The sequence below is a fragment of the Triturus cristatus genome, chromosome 9 (assembly GCF_964204655.1).
Source record: "Triturus cristatus chromosome 9, aTriCri1.1, whole genome shotgun sequence".
NCBI lineage: Eukaryota > Metazoa > Chordata > Amphibia > Caudata > Salamandridae > Triturus > Triturus cristatus.
The window spans coordinates 1,033,784,018-1,033,810,115 of NC_140592.1; the positions used below are offsets into that span (position 1 = coordinate 1,033,784,018).

At 45.7% G+C, this 26,098-nt stretch overlaps 1 protein-coding gene across 32 annotated transcripts in view; it reads left to right on the forward strand.

Annotated features, from left to right (window-relative positions):
• The first annotated feature begins 8,697 nt into the window (after positions 1–8,697).
• The window catches only part of KTN1 (kinectin 1), a 484,843-nt gene continuing 467,442 nt past the window's right edge, over positions 8,698–26,098 (forward strand). For all 32 annotated transcript variants that reach the window (XM_085626790.1, XM_085626798.1, XM_085626810.1 and 29 more), the window contains exon 1: positions 8,698–8,776. The gene's annotated coding sequence lies outside the window, so the exon portion shown is untranslated. The remainder of the gene's footprint in view (positions 8,777–26,098) is intronic.

Genomic DNA, 26,098 nt, shown 5'->3' on the forward strand with positions numbered 1-26,098 from the left:
GAGGTTTTCTGTGGCAGCGCCTGCTGGTTGGGGTCTTTGACTCTTACTCGGTGGATGGGGTGTTTGATCCCTGGTCTTTCATTGTCTCTGTTTGCTAAGAGACGCTGTGGCCTCATGGTTGAGGTTGGAGACTCTTGCTCTCTGGGTTGCAGTTTCACTTACCATTGATTCTGTTCCATTAGATCACGTTTTGATTTAGTTTTGCCCCTCAGAGTTAAGATATCCTCTCATTATATCTGCTGTGTTGGGATTGGTATTCCCTTCGGGGCGGTTGGGGCCTATTTCGACGTCGGTTCCCGGTTACCTGCTGGGTGTCTGTGCTCGTCGGGTCCCTGGGTTCTCTACTTGTCGCAGTGTTTGTCCCTTCCAGTGCGGTCTGTCTCGCCACCATGGCCCTGCGGCCGTTCCTCCCTGTTGCCCCTGCTCTCGTCTTTTCTCGGGTGCGGGCTGGTTGGTTCCTGGTTGGCGGACCGCCTGGGTGTGCCTGGTGCTGTGGACATGGTGTTGGGCTTTTCGCCCGGTATGGTGTGTGTTCCTGTTCCCGGGCTTCGCCTTCCTTCCTATGTTCTCCTGTACCTGCGTGCTCCCCGCTGTTGTCCTTGGCCGGTCCTGGTTGATGTGACCCTCGGGGTTTTCGGGAGCTGTGAGCGCCAGCTTGTCTGCTGGGGTGGGTCCTCTGTTTGCCCCTGTTCTGCTCCGGTTGTTGCAGTTTAGCTTGCCTTCCTCGGGCCGCAGCGGTGGTGTCCCCTCCTCCTCCGGCTCCTTGGCCCGGTGGGCGTCCCTTGCACCTTCCTCCTCGTCGTTGCCTGTGTGTGCGGTGTTGGGTTCCCCCGCGCTCCCGTACTCCGGTTGTGGCAGGTGTCACGGTTCTCGGTTGGTGCCTCTGGTGCGTGTTCACTTCTCCTGCATCCTTCCGTGGGCTCTGGTGGTGGTGTTTTTACGCTGGAGTGGCGTGGTGTGCTATGGTGTCCAGTGGATTTGGTCCCTGTTCCCTTGTGCTGGCCTCTTTGTGCGCTCCTTGCCGCTGGTTTCCTGCTTTTCTGGCTGTATGGGTCTGGTCCCACGTGCTGTGGCTCTGTGGTTTATCTCCTACCTTGGGGGGCTGTCCCCCTTCGTCTGGTTTGGTGTGGCCCCCCTGCTGTTCATGTCTGGGTTGTCTACCCGGCTGCTGTTCTTCCGTGGGGTCGGTTTTGGGCTTCTTGTGCCTTGTCAGTCGGTGCTTGCCTGGTCTGTCCGTTGGGGGTCCTCCCCGTCTGGTTGGTCCTGGTGCTCTGTGGGGTTTCCCGCTTTCGCCTGTTCCTGTGGGTGTCCCTTTCGGTAGGGCATTTGGCTGCGGTTCCGGGTGTCCCTAGTTCAGTTCCGGGTGTCCCCTGCCTCTGGGGATGGCTCCCCTTCCGCCCTGTCTGCCCGTGTGGCCGGTGGTCATTGTGTTCCGGTCTCCCCTTCCCGGGTGTTGGCGTCCTCTCCGCCTGTGGGGCGTGCTTTGGTCTCTGCTGGGTCGGTTGTTCCGTTTTTGGCGGTGTATCGTCTGCCTTCTGTTGGCCGTTTCCTGGCTTGGTTTTGCCCCTGCCTCGCGGGGGCTTCTTGGGGCTCTTGCCTCGGTCCCTCTCTGCCTGTGTCCCGGGTGCTGGTTCGCGCCTGGGCTTATTGGCCTGGCCGGGATGTTTCTCCTGTTGGTGGGGCTCGCCTGGGTGCTTCCCGATTCTGCTCCTGCGGCTTGTGGTTTCATATCCTGCCACGTTTTTATTTGTTGCCCCTTGGGGTTTTTTTCCTCACGATCTGCTTGTGGTCGTCCGGGGCTGCTGGTTTTCCCAGTTCTCTTCACCGGTTGGGGCCCGACGCTCCCTGTGCGGATTGGCTCCTGTTCTTCTTTGTCCCTGGTGGGGGTGCTGGGTCCTTCCGGCTTGGGTTTTATCCCTGGGGGTATGTCCTTTCTCGGCCTCGTTCCGTCCGGCTCTTCTGTCCTTCTCGCCTTTGGTGGCTTGCTGCCTGTGGCCTTGCCCCTGTGTTCGCTCCGGTCCCTGTTGGGTCTCCGCTTTTCGGCTGGGGCGGTCCTGGGGGTTGGTATGCGTTGCTGTGGCCTTGTGGGCTCTTCCTCCTAGGGTCTTGAGTTTGTGTCCCGGGGTTGGTTGGTTTTGCCTCCCGGGTGCTCGCCTCGGTGGCTCCCTTGTTGCGTGTGGACTGTTGCTGGGGCATTTTGCTTGTCCTCTGCGCTGGGCTGTGTTGCTCGTTTGTTCTGCATTCCCCTTCCTTCCGGGTCCATGGTGCTTTCTTGTGCTTGGGTCCCCTGGTGGGTGTTTGCCTTCATGTTTGGGGCTTGGCCTTGGTCCTCTTCGATGGCCTTGCTGACGGGGGCACTTTGCTGTGGTTCCCTGTGGCCCCCGGGGTCTGTTTTGCCTTGCTCCTGCCTGGGCTCTCTTGTTGCTGTCGCGTTCCCGTCCGGGGATCCTTTGGGCAGCTGTGGTCCATGTCCCTCCTGCCTCTCCTTGCTGGTGGGGCTTGGGTGCCCTTCGTTTTGTTGTTCGGGTGGGGTGCTGGTTTCCTTTTCTGTGCCTCCACCCGTTCTGGCGCCTCCTGCCGGTCTGGGTTCCATCTGGTTCCTTTTGCTTCTGCCCCTGATTGCCTCCGGATCTGGTGGCTTTTGTTTTCTTCTCCCCTCCGGTCCTTGGTTTGGGGGTGGTTCGTCTCTCTCGCTGTTGGTGGTCCACCATGCGCGTGGCTGGGCTTTGGTCGGCCTGGGTCTCTTGCTGCTGTGGCCTTTTTTGTTGGGTCTCTGTGGTGTGGCTGCCCTCTGTTTCTTCGTTCCCTGTGGGGCTCCGGTGGCTCATGGGCTGTTTGGGTCCCCCCTCGCTTTGGGCTGTCCGTTGGGCGGTCTTGGCATTTTGGACCGGCTTGCTGCTTTCTGTTTGTGGGCCTGTTTTCGGTTGCCTTTTGGATCCGTGTGGTCTGGTGCCTTGCCTTCTCTGTCCTCCTTTTGCCTTGGTTGGGCGGATTTTCTGGCGGCTCTTCTTGTCTGGGGGGGTCCGGGGATTTCGGCCCTTCCGGTGTTTTTCTGTCCCGGGCTGGTTCTTCCTGCCCGTGGTTGCCTCTCTCTTGGGTGGTTTTCTCCGCTCGTTTGGTCTGTTGGGTTTGCTCTCTCTCGTGGGTTTCCCTTCTGGTCCATTAGTTTCTTGTGAGTTTCCATGAAGCCGCTTGGCTTTGGTATGTGCTCACTTTGTTAGTCATGTGGCGAGGAAGACTAACGAGGAGGTAATGCCCCGATTACTTATCGGTAATCTTCATTACTCCGAGTATAGTCTTCCTCGCCACATGAGTTCCCATCCCTCCCTCCCTGTCTGGCTATCGGCTTCATGTTTATGCTTGGTAGTTTCAGGCTGATGGGTTGGGCCGGCCCGCCTCTTATAGAGGTCATGGGTGTACTGGGTCGGCCATATTGGGAAGGGATGGGAGGCATGGGAGGCTGACTTTTTTGCTTTGGAGGGTTCTGGTGTGGAGCTGAAGCTCACTTTGTTAGTCATGTGGCGAGGAAGACTATACTCGGAGTAATGAAGATTACCGGTAAGTAATCGGGGCATTAATTTGGGGCACACGTGGAATGCACGAGCAGTTTGCTGTACCTTTGCAAACTCTCAAGGGGAGCAGCCTAGTTTCTTTGGGGCATGTATCCCCTAATCATTGCCAGTTGCAGCGTCTTCTCTAGCCCGGGAGCATGCAAATGAACACACCACACATGGAGCTCCGTAACAGGCATCTGTATTCTTCAACATAGGATCACGCTCTGTACGCATTGCGTTATAACTTGATTGGTACATGCCACTTCAACAGTATCAAGGCGGACAGTAACTCTATAAGTGGAAATGGGACACTTTAGTAGGGATGTCTTAAGGGGCTTAGGACAGACTACATCTGCAGTTGAAGCACTGCAAACTGCCCAAATAGCTAGTAGTTTAACTGCTGAACCCCAAGATCTGAGGAAATCTCCAGTGTCAACAGCATCTCTGGAAACGAATGCCAGCTCACTGCGGCACAGAAGCAACCGTACTCCTGCTGTACAACATGTGGGTACAACCTATTTGGGACACAACCACATGAAGCAGTGAAGGGCACAGTACAAGAAGTTAACAATAGTGCTGTATATTTGTGTTTTCTGTGATGTAACCTACATTGGATGTGGACATTACGTACCATTTACATGTGATAGTTAACAATTTGTTTTAACAATCTTAAAAAACCTGACAATAAAGGTTGCTTTAATTTGAAGCATCAAACAAGCGTTGTACATTTTATTTTTATTGTACTTTCACATACGGCTTACCTTGAAAAGTAATTGGCAATGTGGTCCCGTCACCGTCTCCCCTCCCCTCCACTGCTCTGCTCTTCTCTGTAGGCTGCTGAACTCTTCTCTGTGGCTCAGGATCTTCATCCTCTGAATCAGAATTGGACATGGTGATAAGCAGGCCTCTGCTGGTTGCAATATTTTGTAGAATGGCACTCGTTGCCACTATCTTGCATGCGCTTTACGGAGCATATTGTAATGCAACACCACTTTTATGTAGGCACCGGAAACAGGTTTTTAGCATGCCAAATGTCCTCTTAATCACACCCCTGGTGCGACAATGTTTTTTGTTCTATCAACTTTAATTTGGGGTTTTGGGGTTTAGGTATGGTGTCAAAATCCATGGACATAGGCCATACACATTATGCCCTGAAACAAATAACTGTGAGCTTTCTTTCATGTTGCATTTGATTAGCTCAAACATGCCATAATATGTAATATCATTACCTAATAAATAGCCATCATCAAACTCGCCTCTTTCCAGCCATCTGTACATTCCACTGTGCCTAAACATGAAGGAATCATGGGTGTTTCCTTGATACTGTGACACAATATCAGTTATTAAATAGTTTGCCTATACACCACTTGAATATTGACAGAATATGTGTTTTTCCTGTTTCTAAACAAATATGCGAAGTGAGATGGAGGACAAATAGGAATGTGTTCCATCTATACACCCTACGACATGGGGAAATTAGGCAACCTTGTAAAATGTTAATTTAATGGATTGAATTTTCTGTGCATGTCTAGGTAAGTATATGTAGTGGTTGATATAGAGAGGCATGGTATCTAGAAATCGGCAGAAAAACGTGAAAGTGCACTTTGAGAAACTCCACCCGCAACATCAATCACACCCTGCTAACGGCCAGAGGCCAAAAGTTGTAAAGAGCACAACATCTAACATAGGTGGAAATAGAATTGCAGCACAGAGTACTGCTTTCTAGATGTGATTTTAAACGTGCAATAATCTCTCAGGGGCATAACACAGGCCCCCAGCCCCCGTGGTGCGGGTGGGCCCCCAAGCTTCAGGGGGCCCCCTCAGCACAGCACTCTGGCTGCAGAGCTCCTGATTGAGCCCGGAGGGGGCCCATTCACGTGCCTTGCAGGGAGCCCCCCTTGAGTTTCGTTACTCCAGAGTGTAATATTACAGTGCTACTTCGCCAGTATTCGTAAAAAATCTCATCCTCAGCCTGGACGGAGTTCAAAACTCTACTGCGCTCCGCGGAGCTCCGCAATTGCAGAGTGCATTAGATAAATGCTGTTTGCGGTGACTTTCAGCGCCGGGTGTTTGCCGGCTCCGTGCAATCATTGCGAACGGCACCATGCACAGTGCAAGCGGGTGCAAACGGGCGCTTCTTCCTTTCTGCCGCTCGAGTAGACTTTTTACACGAGCGGCAGCTTTCTCAAAGTGAACGGACGGTTTCTCAACGCAAGAGGTCGTGAGCATACGCGACCACTTACAATGAGAAATCTGACTGCCCACGTTGAGAAATCTCGCCGGGAGGTTGATTTTCCATACTCGCACTCAACAACTTGACATTGACGATCGCGAGCCAGGAAAAATATCGCCGAGAGGTGGATTTTCCTCGCTCGCGCTCACCAACTTGTTGGAGTAGAGTTCACCACCCAGACTTAATCCTCAGTTTGCTGGAAAATGGTCAGATCATTCACATCATCTTCGCAATCACATAAAGTGCAGCCATTGTGAAAACCATGATGTATTCTGGTCCAGATTTTATAGTTTGCATACAGTTACCACTTGAAATGAATTGGTGGTAAATAGCATGGGCAAATAGGTCTTTTTGCAACTAGTTGCTAATTACAACAGCCTTGAACATACGGTTTGTGAGTCGCAATCACAGATTCTATAATTGCGATTCGCAAACTTGGGTGGCAAAAAATAGCGATTCGTAGAACAGTTACATTGCAAATAGCCCCTTTTTTTGTTGCAAAGCCACTTGCAACTGATTTACCAATTGCAAATCCTTCGTACATCTAGGACTAGATGTACAATGCATTTTTGCTGTCGCAAACGGCTTTTTGTAATCTACAAACCCCAAATTGAAATTCTGTAACTTGTTACCGAATTGCAGATTAGGTTTGAGAACAAAAACAGACGCGCTATTTGGAAGGGGCATGTTCAGGGCGTCCCTTCCTAATAGAGAATCTGAATGGTATGTACTAATGGTTTGTGACTGAAATGCGATTGTAAAACATTTGCAATTTATCATCAATTAAATGTTGGTGGTAACCCATTTGCAAATGTGAAGGGGTACCCTTGGGATGCCTTTCCCTTTGAGGTTTGAAAAAAAAATAATTTAAGAACAGCCAGAGGTATTAAAAAATGTAAATGAAACATTTCATTTTTATTTTGAAATGCATCCTGATTTCCTTTAAGGTAAAAAAAGCTTTATTTAGGAGCAATCACATACATGATACTCTGCTGAGCTGACTCCAGCAGGCAACCATCCCTGTGATGGCAGCAAATCCTAGTAGGTCCAAAATTGTGACCTACCTCATTAATATTCAAGAGGTAGGTCTATTTACGACCCACTAGGAATCACAAATTTAGAAATCAGGGCCAGATTTCACTTTAGTACATTAGTAATAGTGATTACCAAATAGCGATTTGCAAAAAATCGCTATTTGCTTATCACTATTGCTAATGTTAGTATATCTATCCCCTAGGCCCAGATGTTCAAAAAGTAGGGATTGTAATATCTAAATTACGATTCTTACCAAATCGCAACTAGAAAATCAAAATTCCTAATGTAAGAAAACGTACGTCTTGAAATTAGCGATTCCTAGTGGCTCGCAAATCGACCTACCTCATGAATATTAATGAGGTAGGTTGCAGTTTGTGACCCATTAGGAGTTATCACCATCAGAGGGATGGTGGCCTGCTGGGGTCAGCAGACCACCATGTCTGTGATTGCTTTTCACTAAAGCATTTTTTTTCCAATTTAAATGCAGCAAATTTTCTTTAAAGAAAAATAGGATGTGTATAAAAAAATAAAAAATAAACTTTAAGTGGTCTGCGGGACCACTGTCTGCTCTTGAAAAATATTTATGTTTACATTCTTGAAAGGGAAGGGATCCCTTGGGGACCCTTTCTCATTTGCGAATGGTTATCGCCTCCTGTGAGCTTTCGGTAAAATGGGAGTGTTCTGCCACCATAATTCAGTCACAAATCATTCATACATACTACTGCAATTCTGTATTTGGAAGGGATGCCCAAAACACGCCCCTCCCACACACCGAACTGCTAAGCCAAATTGCGATTAGGTAACAAGTAACCAAATCGCAATTTGGTATATGTAGTTTAGAAATAGATTTTTTGTGGTTGGCCCCTTTCCAGCGCAAACAAAGTTTTGTACATATGTCCCAAAGTCACTCAACGTCAAGATAGGAACATCTTATTGAAGAAATATAACTAGTGACTGGTTGAACACCAGGACTTATTACATTTTAAAATTGTATTTATTGATAATTATATATATATTGTGTTAAATTGTGGGAAGATGTAGGGTTGTGATATGAATGTAGCCACACGATTACATCTTAGAAAATAGGATTCACATGCTAAAGTGAATATTGTGTTAAATTGTGGGAAGATGTAGGGTTGTGATATGAATGTAGCCACACGATTACATCTTATAAAATAGGATTCACATCTTTAAGTGAAAACTTGTAATCGGCAGTGGCACAGCAGCCCGATCATTTAATCCGGAGTTCTTCTTCCGGTATAGTCTCCTCGGCTGTCAGCATGAGACGTGTACTGACAGCTAACCACATGCTGCCAGCTGGCTCCTGTCCAGTGCGGTATCCGAGGTAATATAAACTCTTGTCGTGCACCTAGCCACCTACCTACCTTGAGTAAGGTGGAAGGGCACCCCTTACGCCAAGGAGTGGTGCAACTGCACCCTTCGTATAAGCGTCAACAGGTTTCAGCTAAAAATTCGAAAGCTGATTTGAGCCCGCCTTAAAAATAGCCAATAGTGTGTGAAATACTTCAACTCGTGTTTTGGAATTCACGAACACCATAGCGCCTGAAAGGCTGCTGCGCTTCTAGTGGCCTATTGGGAGAGAAGACAGATTTTCTGCTGGGGTTGATGATATCTCTGCAAATAGGACAGGCGGGCTTTCCAGGGTCCCTGTCAGAAAATGCCCCCGTTTCTCCTCAGGCCAGCCCCTTTCTGTACCAGCACGGGCCCGGGCCGTGTTCGGCGGAGGGAGCGGCGGACAGGCCTACGTCTTTAAGTGGCCGGCCGTCGGGGCTGCATGCGGTGACATGTTAGAGGACGTGCGGCTGGCGAGGCCCCTCCCTCCCCGGTCTCTGCCTCTCCCTGCCCCCGCCTCCCAGGCAACAAGACGGCTTCCGAAGGATCGGCCGCTCCGCGCACGGGCTGAACAGCTCCCTCCTGGCCGAGCAGCGCGGGGGTGAGTGAGGCGGGCAATCCGGGGGGCCAGAGCAGGGGCGGCCGGGGCCAGAGGAGAGGCGGTCGTGGCGGCGGCGCTGCATGCGCCAGAGCCTGGAGCAGAGGCCGGCACTGATTGCCCCCACAGGCCCGCTGCATGCCGCCCGTGCCTCTGACACTGTAGGCCTCGGACGGCAGGGGAGGGAGCGCTACAGGCGTCTCTGGGTCAGCGTTGGTGTGCTCGTGGCGCATTCTTGTACTCGTTCCCTCCTCAGCTGCAGACGCATTCCTTTCTCCTCGCCAGGGAGCTTGGGGATAGCCGTGTCATCCTGGAAGTGGCTCCAACTACACCCTGTTCTCCAAGGACGGATCCACGTTATATCAATCTGTGTGTTGTGACTTTGCCCCTAATGTGCACTTGCTAATCGTTTAAATCTATGCAGGACAGTGTTAAGAGTTCTGTGTTTAGCAAGTCACTCACCAACTCGGTTTGTTTTTATTTCTCACCCAGTGACGTGAAATAAATGCATGAGATTTCGGAGTGGTGCACTGTGAACATAAGTCATAGTAGGCGAAGTTGACATTTCTCCTCCTGTTCCAGAGGCCAAGTTTACGTGTTGCAAAAGAAGTACAGGTACTTAATACCTGATAATAGATGTCCATTGAAATCGCTGTTTTCAGCTACATCTCTTCTTTCTCTATATGCCAGAGCATTATTCACCATTATTGATTTTTCCTTGCACGATCTGCTGAGTATATGACTGATTTCTCCTCTTACGATGAGCCTACTAGAAAGCCCATGCACGACATTGTGGACATAGAGGGGGCTTTTAGACCCCCCCCCCCCCCCCCAATTGCTTACGTCGGTTAGCTTTCCTGTCACTCTCATTTGGTTGGCTGCCTGTTATTCGTGTTCCAGCTTGTCAATCTTATGCTTGTCCCTTCCATGGGGCATAGTCTCATACACATTTCGTTCACTGGTTGGCTTCAGTGCTTCCTCTAGCCTTTTAAGAACTTTAAAAAAAAGAAGTTTGGGGCTAATCACTCCATGGAAATGCATGTGTTTTCCAGTTATATGCCTTCTGCCCCCCACGTGCCTGCTGTCCTCGCCCCGGCCCTTCCATGTTGTCCTCGCACACCTCCCTCATTGCTTTTTCGCCTGTATGCTTTTCCCTGCCCCCGCATCTCTGCTCTCTTGTCCTTTGCTTCTCCCCACCACCATCTGTGTTGTTTCTATTTCGTCTTCCTTTGCTTCTCCTACCCACCCTCCATGTTGCTTCCACCACCTGCACCCTCCTCTCTCGCCTGTTGCTCCCCTCCTTCTCAGTGGTGTTTCCCCCTACCAGTACCCTTTTCCACTCGCCTGTTGTCTCTTCCCCACCTGCGACCTCTGGAAAGGGGGGCATTACCTCCTCGTCCAGTCTTCCTCGCCACAGTATTCACCAATGAGCCTCCGGCTCCACACAGAACTCCAAGTAACTTAAAAGAGCAGCGCTCTAGTCTCCCCTCCCTCCTCCAACATGGCCCCAGTGGCTTCAGCCAATCCCATAAAGGGATACAAACCAGCCAGCCCGATCTGTTCTTTTTTTCTGCAGAAGTTCCCTCCCTTCCTGTTCAGGGGCGTTCCACCCGCTCTGTTGCTGTGTCTTGGGCCTCCTTCAAAGGGGTGTCCATGGAGGATGTTTGCCGGGCTGCTACTTGGTCTTCACCTCATACATTCATGTCCCATTACCGCCTCCAGGTTGGGGGTGGGGGTTCTGTTTCATTTGCATCTTCTGTGTTGACTGCGGGGATGCCTTGAGGGGTTGTATTTGATTGCTGTACCTCTGTATATTAAATATAGTTTCACTGCACTTTGCTGTGGTCTTTTCCTTACATGAAGCTGATTGCTTTGGTATCGGCTCATTGGTGAATACTGTGGCGAGGAAGACTGGACGAGGAGGTAATGCCCGGATTACTTACCGGTAATCTTCATTACTCCGAGTCCTAGTCTTCCTCGCCACAGTATAGTTTCCCTTCCCTCCCGGCCCTGGTGGTGGCTTCATGTCTGCGGCTTTGATTATCAGATCGGGCTGGCTGGTTTGTATCCCTTTATGGGATTGGCTGAAGCCACTGGGGGCCATGTTGGAGGAGGGAGGGGAGACTAGAGCGCTGCTCTTTTAAGTTACTTGGAGTTCTGTGTGGAGCCGGAGGCTCATTGGTGAATACTGTGGCGAGGAAGACTAGGACTCGGAGTAATGAAGATTACCGGTAAGTAATCCGGGCATTTCCTGACAGTGTTGACAACAGTGGGCCTGTACTGGCTGATGTCCCTCTTCAGCCTGCAGGGTGTTAGTGTGGTGAAAATAAAAATGCCATTTTATTATGTACTATTCATGATTGCAAAATATAGAGTTTTTTTGAATGTCCTACCTCATGAGGTTGGTGAGGGAGCATCGTGGATTAGTGATTCTGCTCAGGGTTTTCAAGTGGGATGAAAATAACTGGGAGGGGGGCTCTCAAGGGGGCATGGCTGATGTAATTAAGGGCGTGGCCTAAAAATACGTAATCTAAATATTTGTGCTTAGTATAGTGTGCAGCCCTACTGGTATTTTGCTGCTTCTGTCATTGCATCCAGATACATAATATAACAAGAAATATTACACCTACAACAAGCCAGGACTATTGGCTTTGTCATTGGTTGTTGTATAAGATTTAAAAAAAAAAAAACAACAACTATGGCTTCTTTGTATATAATATTGAAAATGCTTCAGTTCTAAAATGATGAGACTGAAAGAGCTATAACCATTGTCTTTGAAGTTTCCTCAAAGGCAGTGAAGTGTGGTACTGCTGAAAAGTTCAGATTTTTGTTCTCTCCGACGGTGAGGGCTAAAATGCACCTTAAACAGTGGCGGCCCGTTCGGTTCGTGGGTGGCGGGCACGGGGGAGGTTATGGGGGTATGCGGGTCACATTTAAAAAACAAAAAACAAAAAAAAACACCATCCCGCCGGGTCCTGCGTCTCTGCTCCTGTCTTCCAGTAACAGGAAGCACCTGGCACACAGGCTCCCCTGACCAGTCACAATGCTGCAGTGCAGCGTTGTGATTGGTGGAGGGATGGGCATGTTCTCCACGCAGGCTGTAATGCAGCCTGCATGGAGAACTGAGAGAGTGCGCATGACTGGTTTGGGCGGCCCGAGAGGGCCAACCAAACAGTCATTGCGCACTTAGGAGGGTTGTACCCTCCTCCCCTGCTCTTCAGCCCCGCCCCTCCATGCAAGCTGCCACAGCAGGAGACCAAAATAAAATGATAATAACATTAAGTTATCATTTTATCTTTTCCTTTCTTTTCCTGCTTGAAGGCAGTGGGGCGACGCTCTTCCGCCTTAGCGGAGGAGGCACCACTGCACTTAAAGCCCTGATTCTGCCACATAAATACACATGCAGTTCGTGGAGCATAGATTTAGATATTGACTGATGCAACTCCTTCCTTGCAAGGCTGATAAAATTAGGTGCATTGAGTTGGGTTATTGTGATGCTTTTTGGAGTAGAGCTACTATGCTGCAAAATTGTGGCATCAAGCACTATGTAAATTTTTTTTTATTTTTAACTTAACTTTTCATTTGCATTATTTTATTTGTGCATAAACAGAGTCAAGGCAGAGAGCTCGTGGAGAACGTATATAAGGCTGTATGGAAAGATGTCACAGTGACACTGTGGTGGTTTGCTAGTTATTGCTGGGAGATCCAACTACTTTTGTTTTTTCTGATGGTGGTAGGAAAAGTCATAGGTAAGAGATGGAATCAGACATACTTTAAAGAAATATGGGAAATACTGAGTGGTCTGTGCAAGCTTCAAAGTTCTCTTGACTGTTTAGATGTTTGGGGCGTGTGAAGAATTGTTTGGTGGGGAATCGTGTGTGCAAGACGGATTTAATACTTTAATAATGGCCTGTGGTTCTGAACAGCACATGTTTTCAACTCCATCCTGCACTATACAAATTTGTTGCTACATCGAACTTGAAAGCACCAAAGAGCCTAAAATACATCTGTTAACCTCAAACCGGTTCTCATGGTTTCTTAAGTGACTTCGTGACCTTACACTGTGATACCTAGCTAGAAGAATTGAGGTGTATACTCTAAATGGAAACCTCAAGAGTCTAGGGAGTTATTGGTGGTCCTTCAACACATGGCTTGGTGGAATCGATCTTTCTCTAGCAAACGATCCAACTTGGGGAATTCGCTCCCCCCTCAAACTTCTCCATTTACTGGCAATCTTCAAAAGGTCTTTGGAGGCCCATACAATTTAAGATATTGCAAGTCTTGTGCCAAAAGATCACTGTGGAAGGGTGTGCATAATAATTGTTCCCAGTCAGTACAAGAATGATGTTTGTGTATATATATTGAAATAGGAATCCTTTTTTTTATTTTTTTGTTACCTCCGAATTGCTTGGAGGTTCTTCATAAAATAATTTTTCATATGTGCCAAAGACACATTTTCTTTTGTTTTTATTGGTTTTATAGATAACAATATTTCTATATCAAGTTGTTGCAAAAGTATAATGCATATCCTAGTCTTGTATCATTGGGTTCCAATATTTAAGGGCCTAGGGGTGTTTATCCCGTTCTCTATGTTTAGTTATGCATGCTAGACAATACATGGCACCAACTGACATCCGCTTGTCTATGATATATCTTCAGGCAATTTTTTACGCTCTGAAGTACAGATCTTGGTTCAGGCTGTTCGCTTTTCTGGTGGGTAAGACAAAGCTGTTCATAGAATTCCTCAGTATAGGTCCATGTTGAAAGAGTTCAGAATTTGATTGGTCCCCTCAGCTCCACGTTTTCCTACTTGGTCCGTTTAGCCAGCTATTTTGTGTAGATAGTGTTGTTTACCAAAAAACGGTTCTTACCATGAATATTCCCTTTCTTGCACCATGAGCTTGTAAGAAAGCAACTTTGGTTTTGAAGCTCCATGAAACCTCTGGTCTACCTGATCCACAACAGGCTCTCACAGTGAATCTGGAATGGCCCCAAGCGATACATATTTTCCTAGCACCACTCCACCAACATATCTAGACACAACTTTATCCCATCCAAATTCCTATGCAAGTAAATATACCAGTTGGCTGTTGTAATTGGAGTTCTCGTGCCGACCAAAAGAGTAATCCTGCCAGTCATAGCATCAATTTACCTGAAATTATGCCTGTCCACTTCCCTCAGAAGACAGGAATCTTTGCAATGTTTTTGTTATGATTTTAAAGGACAGCCGTACAACTGAATTAGCATGTTGTTGTGTTACTTAATATTTAGAGGGGTGTCACTTCCGTTCAGTTGTGGCAGTAGAAACCAAGAGACTAATATTACATTGCACACATTTGAGAAGTCTAACACATAGAGCCACGGTGGCAGGGTGTACACTTAAACAGATGAGGAAGGAGTATTTTCGTCGACCGCATATAATTCGGTGGTATAGCGTAACACATGATGCGCTTAGGTTCTCGATGCTACTATTCGTGACCCTCTACTGTTAGTTACAATTTCTTCAAGCTATGACTGCTGGCGTGGATAGCATTGTATGCATTTTTAAGATTTGTGCTAGGACCTCGCACAAAACTTCATTTACCATCCTGGGCAAATACCCCGCAATATCCTTGCTTGTTGGATCACTTTTACCCTGAAGAAGCCCGCTAGGGTGAAACGCGTTGGCTGTGTTACACAAATTACGAATAAAAGGATTTATTACATCAAGTTAATACTTGTCCCGGTCATCGTCACTCTTTCGTATGTTGTGGACTAAGTCCAAGGATTGTTTTGCAGTTGTCTCTGTACATGTGCCTCTCATTTTTTTTTATATACATTTGAGAATTCCAAGACGTACATAACCGTCCTCCCATTGTTATTGTGTGCCTTTTTTCTACTGTTATAAATTCCAGTACTCCTTTGTCCTTCTGGCTCAACTGTCACCTTACTGTGATGTTCACTAGGCGCTGTACCACATGAGATGGCGAAGTAGATGAGAGGAGAGGGATCTAGCTCTGTTATAGAAGTGAAGGTAAATAACCCCAGTTTTTGTGTCACAGAAAAACTGAGCATTTGGGGCGTAAACAATCCAGTACCAGAGTCTTAACTGTGCGTGTAACAATCTGAGTTCATACTTCTACGTGTCTCCAACTTGTCCTTGATGTTATCTCTGGGTTAAACACGTTTAGTCCACAAACATCCTAAAAATCGAATAGCACAAAAATGATGCAACACACCCTGTTTTTGGATGTCCAATGTTCTGTTGCGTTATTAAGTCTAAAGATGCAATTCATGATTTCATCTGAATTCAACTGAGGAATCCTCAGCGCTCCATTTTATTTAAATCTACAGATTCACTGCAAACTACATTGAAGTCAGTATGTTTGAATTGTTTTGATTTTACTTCATAACAAGTTCAGTTATGAACCAGCTAGTTTCCTCTTAATGTGACTCTACAGTTTAAAAACACTTTTCAGAGTAAGGTCTCATAGATAATACAGAATGCTGAATTCATAGGGTCCATGTCAAAGGTACAGTCAACTGAATTTGGCACTTATGCTAAGAACAAAGCTCATTCAGGTATTCTTTTACAGTGAGTGGCATGAAATATCTAATTTTCTGTTCCCTCTAGTTTCAGTGCAGGCTTTTGAGAGATGAGTTGGAGTAATGGCAGTGTGACAATCTTTGGGAGCCATTTTAAACTTTTAGAGATCCTTCGACTTTACAGAGTCCTGCTTTTTGGGACTTGAATAGAGACTCTGGTTCCCTTTGGGTTTACACTTAATGCATATGCACTGCATATTCCATCTTCCGAACTGTCTGCTGGTCTATCAAAAACAAATGATAGATTATTGGATTACAAAATCTCATATGTGCCGTCTCTTGTCTACTCCTTAGAAGCTGGTTTAACCACTTTAGTGATGAACATGACAGCCAGAGGCCCTAATCAGAAGCATCACAAGGTTCCTGGGGAGGGGTTCTAAAGAAACTGTGCTCTGGGATCTTTGGGTAGTTGGCTGACCAAAGAATATCTGGCATAGATGTAGGCCTCACCCTGCCAATCCCACAGTCCTCTTTTAATTCCTCCTCTGCACTACTTCTGTGGCATGAATATTGCACACCGCTGCCACAGGTACTTAATATCTTTCAGCCACTGTCAAATGATTAAGGCAGCTCCATACATTCAGATATTCTTCTACTCAAATACTGCTAGGATTAAGGCTGCTCCCTGCACAAATCTTCAGTGAGACTGCATTAAAGACAAAACCCAGGATGTTCATATTAAAGGCTCCTGCCATTGTCTTGTCTCCCAGTAAGCATTCATGATCCTAACCCTATATCAAAATCTACATGACACTATGTAAGGCCCAGGCTTATACCCAATTGTAGGAGCAATGCTTCAGCAGAAAAACGTAAGGGTTTTGCATAGTCTAAAAATGCATTCTATCTCCTCGTTGGAGTGCCATCTGGCATCCCTGAGATACCAGGTCATATATCCTTCTTCAATCTCTCCCATCACAGGTTTCATAATTGTTAATGTGCTTCATATTAAAGTGCGGGAGTCCAGGTTAAGATAAGTGACATGGTCAAATGCTACCTTATGACCCAATTTCAGATCGTAAGGGTGGCCAAACTTCAGTCCTATCTGGGGGCTGAAACCTTGGATGCCGGGAGGTGTTTGACCATGTCAGCCACACTAATTCCAACTTCAGCACTTGTTTAAAGAGTTATGTTTGGAGCTCATTAATGTTAGTAATGTCTACATGTAGTAATTATGCACAAGGCTCTACACTGGATGTAGGGTCCCGACACCCTAGTAGGCGCATTCTATTAGTCAGAAAGTTAAACATGTCTGAATTGTGGCCTTACTGATCAGTCTTCCTAGTGTTCAGTTCAGTTCAAATAACTTTATTCGATTGTAAAATTTAACAATCATAAAAGCACAATACGTGGATAAACATTTCACAAATAAATTGTTTAAAAAAGCTGTCCAATACTTATGTATGATGGGCAAACTATGTAAACAATATGAGCAAAGGCATCTAGCAGGATAATCAGGTTAAGAATATAAATAATTTGTACAAAGTTAAAAATCATTAGGCAATAGGACAATGAAGACAGCATAATTATCCCTCCATACTTTTCCTGAAAGTAATAGCTAGTTTTAAAAAACTGCTTACATATAAAGTACAATCGCAGTTCAAAAGTTGAAGGAAATAAAGTGCTGGTTTAATCTGTGTGAATTTTAGTTTCTTTAAACAAGGCTTTAGATATAACCTTCGAGGTACTGAATAATAAGGACAAAAGAATAAAAAGTGCTCCAAATCTTGCGGAGACTTTCCGTCGCAGCCGCAAGCAGGTAGCACTTGTCCACGATGGGACCCTCTTGGTACTGCCAGTAGGAGGTGGAACAGGTCAAATCGGAACCTGGTCAACAAAAATCGGTCATAGCCAGATAAAGGCCATGAGAGATATGGTTCCAAATGTAAGCATGTTTTAAGTAGAGCGTGTTTCCTGACACTGCATTTCACAAACTCAGCCTCCTCCCGGGCAAAGTACCTGGTTGTAAAAAATGCTTTTTTCACGAATGTCACATCAGCTTTTGTTATAGTGGATGGGGTTAAAAACAGGGCTGGCCGTCCAAGTTCAGTAAGGCAATCTTTTATATATTTCAGCCATGGGACCTTGAATCTACCATCCCAGGTTAAGGCTTCTCTTAATATATCGTTGGTAAGGGGTATGTCATTATTCAACCAAGAATTCAACCAACAAAGTATGGGATTTGCGGCTAGTCTATCGCTTAGAAAGGGCACACCTAGCTCCTCGTGAACCGAGAAGTTTCCAGTGCCCCTAGGCAGCCTTAGGATCTTCTTTAAAAAATTATTTTCTGTGACCTCTAGGTCTTGCGTCTGGCTATAGCCCCAGAGTTCACTGCCATAACAGGCAACTGCAATGCTCTTTGCTTGGTATAATTTAAGCAAGGCCGCCACCGGGCTGTTGCCCATTTTTCTCGCAAATCCTAATATGGCTGCGTTGACCCGAGTCATTTCGTCCTTTTTTTTTATGGACTGCTGGGCCCCAAGATAATTAGTCATCGAGAAGAATTCCAAGATATGAGAAAGTTTTAGATGTTGGAATTTTTTCCCCATTTATAGTAAAGGAATTTGGTTTTCGCGAACCATGGCCAATTTTCATGACAAACGACTTAGTTATTAATACTGAGGCCTCGAGACTCCATAAAAAGATAAAATGAATTTAAAAGTGTCTGGAGACCATTCGCTGTCCTTGAAATCAGGACGGCGTCATCTGCATAAAGCAGAACCGGAACTCCTCTTAAACCTACATGAGGATAATCCGTACCTGATCTCAACAAGTGGTCCTCTAACTCGTTGATATACAGGTTAAAGAGGAATGGGGCCAAGATACACCCTTGTCTAACACCCCGATTAATTCTTATGTCCCTAGTCACTTTCAAATCTTGGGTGTAACGAACGTTCGCTCTTGTGTCAGAACTTGCAAATCAGCCAATAGATGGATTAGGTTTTGCTCGACACCCATCTTTAACATGATATCCCATAGTTTACCACTATCCACACAATCAAAAGCGGACGATAGGTCCATAAAAGCCAAATGAATAGTTCCCTTCCGGGCCAAAGTATATTTACCTGTAATCAAGTATAGATTCAGGCATTGGGTCACAGTTGAGTGACCAGGTCTCAATCCATATTGTATTGGAGACAGAATTTTATTCTCTTGGGCCCATGTTGTTAATCTAGTCAGGATTACACCCCCCACTACCTTTGCTACTGAATTTATCAATGAGATTGGTCTGTAGCATGATGGGTTGCTGCGGTCACCCTTTTTAAACACTGGGACAATTGTCGAATGCCCCCATGTCTTCGGGCAACCCGAGACCGTGGCAGCATTTATTACTTTAGTAAGTACGGGGGCCCAAAGTGAAGTGCAAGATTTAAAAAGATCCGGAGGTAGGCCATCCGGGCCAGGTGCCTTATTTCCAGTTAGCCCTTGAATGGCCTTTTCTACCTCGTTATCCAGAAAACAGAGGATTCGCCCTTATAGTTAAATAATCATATTCTGCTTGTTGCTTATTACTCTTAAAGATTACACTAAAGTGATTAACCCAGTCCTCCTCTGGGATATTAGTTCCTAGATCTAAATCACTGGGGTTGTCAAATAGGGGTTTGTTAATAATTTCCCAGAATTTACTGCTGTTGCCCAGAGTTGAGGGGTCAAGCAAAGAATCCCAGGTAAGGGCCTTGATTTCCTTTTTACGACCGGCAAGTGCTTTTTTATATGTCGCACGTAGATTTTTGATTAGGCCGGAGTCCCTAGGTATAATTTTCAATGCTTTTCTTAGGTCTTTGCTTGCCTTGGAGCAGGTGTGGTCAAACCATTTTGGGTAATTTCTGGTTTGTCCCTTCACTGGAACTAGCAGCATGGAACCTACAGTAGACACCACAACCTCAAATGAGGCTATGGTTTGTTCAGGAGAGATAGATGTTGAAACACAAGCCGCAAGTTCCTGGCCACATAACTTATTAATTTCATTATAAAAGTTATCATGGTTAACTAAATTCCACTTCAAACGACGTTTTCCATTAATACATTTTAAGGTTCCCTGATCTTCACGGTGCCCACGTAGTTCAAAAATTCCACCACCCAATTTAATAGTTATGGGGTTATGATCACTAAAAATATTCGATTGAATAGTGAAACTAGAGGCCTGAGTGGTAAGGTCTGCGGATAAAATCATATGGTCTATAAAAGACCCGTGAGCACAGCCTTTAAAAGTTGGCACATCATATACCTTGTCCTCCGGTACTAAAGACATAGCTACATACAAATTATTTTCATTTAACAAATCATTTAAGAGGATTCCACATCTAGTGTGGTTGAAATGAAAGCCGTTCACGTTGTTACACCCTAGAGACCCCATAGGAGTCCTAGTGAGTTTCCCTTTCTGTTGCGTAATTTGGTAAAATTATTTGTCTACCTTCCACTTGGACTCTAGGGTCTTCTTATGTTCTCTACCTTGTCTTAGATGTTGCTTTGGGTCTCATGGTAGCAGGTCCTCCGATTTGTAAACGAGAGTAAGGCTCAAGTGAAGGATGGTTAATAGCTGTTTTAAGGCCTAGCTAGTTGTGAAGCACTTCTAGTTAGATGCCTTCACAAACTCATCTCTGATCTTTTCCCACCTTGGAAGAGGTGAGAGTTTGCAATAGTCGAGGACTGGAGTAATTCTCTTTTCAGGGAGGAAACCTAAATGGGTAGGAGAGGCTGTTTCTACACAAAAAAAATGTTTTCCCCACAGGGTTTGAATGTGCGGTTGCACAAAGGGAGCAATAGTCCCTGACACAGAATTGAATGGTGCTTACAGGTTTCCACTGGGGAAATACCAGGGTCAAAAAAGTGACATGACCGTTGCAGAATTACCTCTGTAATCCTGTGACTGGCACAGCTTTCCAGGTATACTCTGGGAAGGTTTTGTGATGCCCAAAACATTGTCAGAGTACTGTTAAGGGGGAGAAGAAATCTTGGAGCATTCTTTTACCTATTTTTAGTGAACTGGGTCATTGATGCTTGACAGGATTTGCATAATTTGGATGGGAGTTGTTGTTGTTCTACTGTCACGAAACGGCGTTTGAGGACATGTAGACATGTAGGATGCCTCACTTTAACCGTAACTAGTGGTGCAGTGTGCTGACCATTGACCCAGTCTTGGCATTGAATGTTGCCTCTGCATTAAGGGATTCTACTAGCCCTGTGACCATTGTTGCGCTGGGGCTAAATATGTGTGCTAGCATGAAAAAAGGAGATATGTTTATGATGTGTTTAGATTCGAGGAACAGTAATTCGGTTTGAGAGCCTTTGAATTTCAGTGAGGTTGTATTACTTTAGTTGATGGTGGTCAAATGCATAGTACTGGTTTTACTTGGTGTTGTGTGGTGGTTTGTGGAGCTATGCTTCTGAGGTCGGAGATGCTACGTTTTAGAAGGCTGGAGGTAGGCTGAGAGGCAAGAAGGGACCAGCAGTGATTCAAACATTTGGGGCTTTAGCTTTGTCATATCTGCATAAAGTCTATAGTGGCGGTCTAAGCTTGGTGTATTACATACATGCAGACTACTCTCATGTATTGAATTTGGTTTTGGATACGACTCTCATTTACTCTCCGAGAGAATGTGGCTGTCTGAAATAAAATCAGTTAAACACTTTGTGTCTTTAACTACTAGCACTCCTTCATCTCCTGTCCAACTTTGGGTCTGTTAATTTATTTTTCTTTTCATCCATCGTTACTATCTCCACCTTGGATTATTTTGTAAATCGCATTTGTTATCCATTCGCCTCGCCCTTTTACTGCCGCACTGCTTGAGGTGTCAAGTACTCCTTGTTCTAACGTTAGCTTTTTTGGATACAACTGGATTATGGACACCTTTGTTGATTTCATGAAACCTATATGGATCAATTCAATTCAGATACTTTATTCGGTTTCATTAAAACCACAAAAGCATATTAAAACCAGTTGTTGTGCAGTTCATAGCATACAATCAGTATGAAACTGTATAAAAACCAGTTCATCCAAACAAGTGGTTGACAGTGATCATCCCTACTGTAATAAACAGTTTACAACCCACTCTCAGCACAGCTCGTATAAGCTGCACCATCTTAGGTGGCAGCCACAGATGCAGAACCAGTCAACGTGTATATTATAAACCAAGCTCAAGATCCATATGTATGTGTATATGTATATATGCCAACATACATAGAACACATTAACCTATGTTTGCATAATAATTAAGAGCACATCCCCCAAAAACATTTCTTGATCTTCGTAACCTGCGCTAAAAAATTGGCTGCATATAAAACCAAATGCAGTTGTTGAAGATCTAGCAGTGCTGGTCTACACTGAACAAAATTCAAATATTTGAGTAGTGGTATAATAAAATTTATTATTGGTGTCCTATAAAAACTAAAAAAAAAAAATGTATGTAAGGTACAGTGCTCAGAAAAATTATCACAGGGTCAGGGAAGTAAATATATACCCGTCAAGCGTGTCAGTAAAAGCAAACAAAAGATGTACAATATTAAGAAAACATCTTGTTAATAAAAACCTGTGATCCGCATCTGTAACCATTGTAATGTAAGATTGGATACCTGGCTGGGTAAGCGAAAGCGTGTGAGCAATCACATCAACTCTTAAAAATGATATGGATTTGTGGAGCACGACTAATCACCTGGGTATCCAGGTGTATGAGTAGGGCAGGCCTGGGGTGGGGAGGCGATCATGCTTGTTTCGTCTGGAAGAGCCATGTCTTTAGTTTCCTTCAGAAGTCTCTGAAGGAGGAGAAGGTTCTGAGGTGTTATGGGAGGTCGTCTGAGGTCTTGGCTGCGAGGTTTGAGAAGGAGCGTCTCTCGCTTCTGGTCCTCTTGATGTGAGGGATGTGTGCTCTTGCCTGGGATGCAGATCGGAGGTGTCTTTTGAGTTGGTAAAAATTGAGGCAATGGTGAAGGTAAGCTGGACCAGTGTTGTGGAGAGGTTTATAGGCGTGGGTGAATAGCATAAACATGCATCTTTCCTGGAATGCAAGCCAGTGGAGATTGTTGAGATGTGGTTATTTTGCTGGATGTTCGGGATGAGTCTAGCGGCGGCGTTCTGGGTGGTTTGGAGTCTGCGTAGAACATGGGTTGGGAGTCTGATGTAGAGTGTTTCTGTAGTCAAGTTTACTTGTGATAAGAGGCGGAGTGGCTGTTCGTCTGGTACTAAGTGAGATCCACTTAAAAATCTTGCGTAGCATTCGCAGGATGTGGAAGCATGATTGGTGACTGCTTTGATCTGTCTACTCATTGAGAGGTTGGTGTTCAGGATTAGCCTGAGGTTCTTGGCATGGTCTGCAGGGAGTGGGTGGGGGCCAAGTTTGGAGGGCCACCAAGAGGCATCTTAGGGTGATTGTTTTTTTGTCTGTGTTGAGATGGAGGCAGTTGTTTTTCATGCAAGCTGCGATGTTGCTCATGCAGTTTGCAATGTTTGCTTTGGCAGTGCTGGTTGAGTTTCTAAGGGAGAGAATCAGCTTCTGTGTCGTCGGCGTAGGATACTATGCTAATGTCTGCGAGGGCGTCATGTAGACGTTGAAGAGTGTTGGGTTGAGCGACTATCCTTGAGGGACTCTGCAGATGAGTTTCTTGGGTTCTGAGGTGTAGGGGAAAGTCTAACTCGCTGAGTTCTGTCTGTGGGGAAGGAGGATATCTACTTGATGGCCAGAATGCAGATATCCAAGTGCTGAAGCTTTGTGATGACTGAGTTGTGGGAGACCGTATCTAAAGCTGAGGAGAGGTCCAGGAGGCTGAGTATAGCCATTTCGCCTTGGTCTAGTATGCTTCTGATGTCATCGGTGGCTGCAGTAAGGGCTGTTTCCGTGCTGTGGTTGGTGCGAAAGCCAGATTGAGAGCTGTCTAGGAGTTGGTGGAGTTCTAGGCAGTTTGCGAGTTGGACATTGATGACTTTCTCCATGGCTTTAGGCAAGGCAGGAGTGAGATGGGTCTGTATCTAATGAGGGTGGCGGGGTCTGCTGTTGGTTTCTTCAATAGTGTGTTGATTTCAAAATTTTTCCAGCAAGAGGGGAAGGTGGCGTGGTTATGGAGGTGTTGCTGACAGGGGATCATGGTGGTTCTTCCAAGGTTGTATATGAAGTGGAGGCATGGGTTTGCGGGGCCTCCTGAGTGCATGGGTGTGGAATTTAATAAAGTATCCACTTGTCCATGAGACAGGTTGCTTTATAAATCTCCTTGTTGTGTAACAAAATCGACTTGTCCCTTTGGTGCCATGTAGTGTGACAACAAATTATGGCAGCAATCTCATTAAATAGAAGTTCTGATAGCCTCTCCGATTATGCCAGAGCTCATTCCATAGTAGGGTTTGGATACAAGCAATTAATTTCTCTTATATTCCACCTTTCCGCAGATCTACATACTGCTGGATGTAGCTGTAAGCCATAGCTCCCCATGGTTGGAATGCCTTTCTGAGTCTGTGCAAACCTACTAACTTGCATGTTTTTATGGATTTGCATCAGCTTGTCTCTAATATGTTCCGATAAAGAGAAAGGTTGTAAATTTCCTCCTGACGAGGGAAGAAGTAAAACTTCTTCCAGGGTTGGGGGAGGGGGGCGGGGGGAGTGGTTGGTGGGAAAGTTAACTTGTTACTGCTCAGCAGATGTCGCTTGAGGAAATCTACACGCGCTAAAATGCAGTTCACATATATTTTCTAGGATTTCCTGACCTACTTCTGTAAATTCTTGTGAATTAACGAAAGCCGTAAATCTGCACTAATGCAAGGATATACCATGGGTGCTCTATTGTGACTTTCTTTAAGAATTGTGCCCCTATTATGTCTGATGTTAACCAAGACCTTTTAAAAAAAATTCTATCTACTGGCTGAATTTGCTGTGAGTGACAGCATTCTGCTCTTTCACAAGGAGCATTTTGGCACCCAGAGTATTTTTGTTTTTTCAGTGCTGGAAACTACTGTGGCAATATGTGTTTTATTTTGTCCCAAAATATTTTTGCCTTTACCTTTTACCAATGTTTGTTCTAATTGGTACAAACCCATGTTAAAGTAAGGCTGACCACTAATGTTACATCTGTTGGATTTGCCAATGCTTGTTTATTTTCACGTTTCCTATAATTTTGTTAAATGATTTTCTATTTTGAATATTTTTTTGTAACTACCAGCATGCATCAACACGTTTTACTAAATGTTTCAAAGAAATGGCACCTAAAATGTCAGTTAAGCAAAACTTTTTTCCTAGTTGCATTATTTAAAGAAAATTTTATTTTGAAAGCAAAGAATCCTCAATCTTTCTTTCAAGCTTTTGCATATATCTGTATCTAATCAGAGAGCATCCTGGAAGCATAAGCCTCCTATTGTTAAACATTGCAAACGTGTGTACACATTTTTATACCCAAATCACTGTTGGTAGTTCAGTCTGAATTTACATTTCCTGAGTGCGCTCACCCTAATAATAAAGTATTTGTATTATTGAACCATAAATACAAGTTCGAATTTCATTAACATATGAGCATGAGCATGAATATTACCTTAACTGCAGACAATGCCCTACCCTGATCCATAATGTGGTACTGCAATCTGGCAGCCAAAGGATTCCCAAGGACAAAATAAAAATGAAAACTTGCTGCCTTCGACCCCAAACAATACACCCTGGGCATCAGGCTGTAGGAAATCCACACCCTGTGAGAGGATGGTATTCATCAGCATGGTGGTGTCCTCATTCAAGAGGGGCTTGCAGTTGCTTAGCTGCTGTTTGGTGATGACGGAGGTGTCCTGCTGGGAGTTCACATCAGTATGCTGTGGGTGGTGGCTTGGTGGACGGGCATCTCGAAATGTATGATGTAGTCTTCGGACTAAGTGAGTCGGGTTGTGAGGGTGCGGATGATCCTGTTGTTAGAGGTGAAAATAGGGTCGAGGGTGTGGCCTGCTTGTGGGTTGGTCCTTGGACGAGCTGGGTGAGTCCAAGGTTGCTAAAGTTGTTGAGTAGTGCCGTGGAGTTTTGGTCTGTGGTGTCTTCCATTTGGAAATTGAGGTCCCCGAGGAGGATGTAGTTGGTTGATCTGATGGAGAGGGGAGTGATGAAGTCTGCAATGTGGTTGCAGAATTCCGCTCGGGGGACGGTCGGTGAGGGTTTCCCTTCAAGATGGTGCTGTCTGTTCGTATTTTGAAGTAGAGCTGTTCCCTGAGGTTCGTGTCCGAGTCCATGGAGGTGGTGCAGTCAATCGTGTTTTTGGAGATGATCGTGGGTCCTCCTCCTGGTTTGTAGGTTCGGTCCTGGTGTATGATTTTGTAGACGGGGGGGGGGGGGGGGATGGCTGCGGCGATATTCAAGTTGGAGGCTGGGTTGAAGAGGAGGTTGGGTCTTTTGCTGTTGACATTGAGGAGCATGGTGGACAGTTGGTGTTTTGGTGGCGGAGTTTGGAGGTAGTGTTGTCGCAGATGAAATCACAATGGGTGCAGGAGAAAGATACTACCATGGTGCTGGGGGATGCTCTGCATCAGTGTGTTTTTCGGTGTGTGTTGTCGAGGTTGCGGAGGAGTAATGGTAGTGTTCATAGACTCTGGTGGCAGCTGTGGTGTTGCGTTGGATGGTCGTGGGGCCAGGTTTTCCTGGCACTGGGTGCGGTCCAGGTACAGACTGGCTTGCCTTTGATGCGTCTGCTGTTCGCGGTCGTGCTGCAGCCTGCATTAAGTAGGTCCTGGGCTGGGCAGGGCTTCTGTTGCTGGTGAGCGGAAAAACCTGGGTGGAAAAATGCTAAATG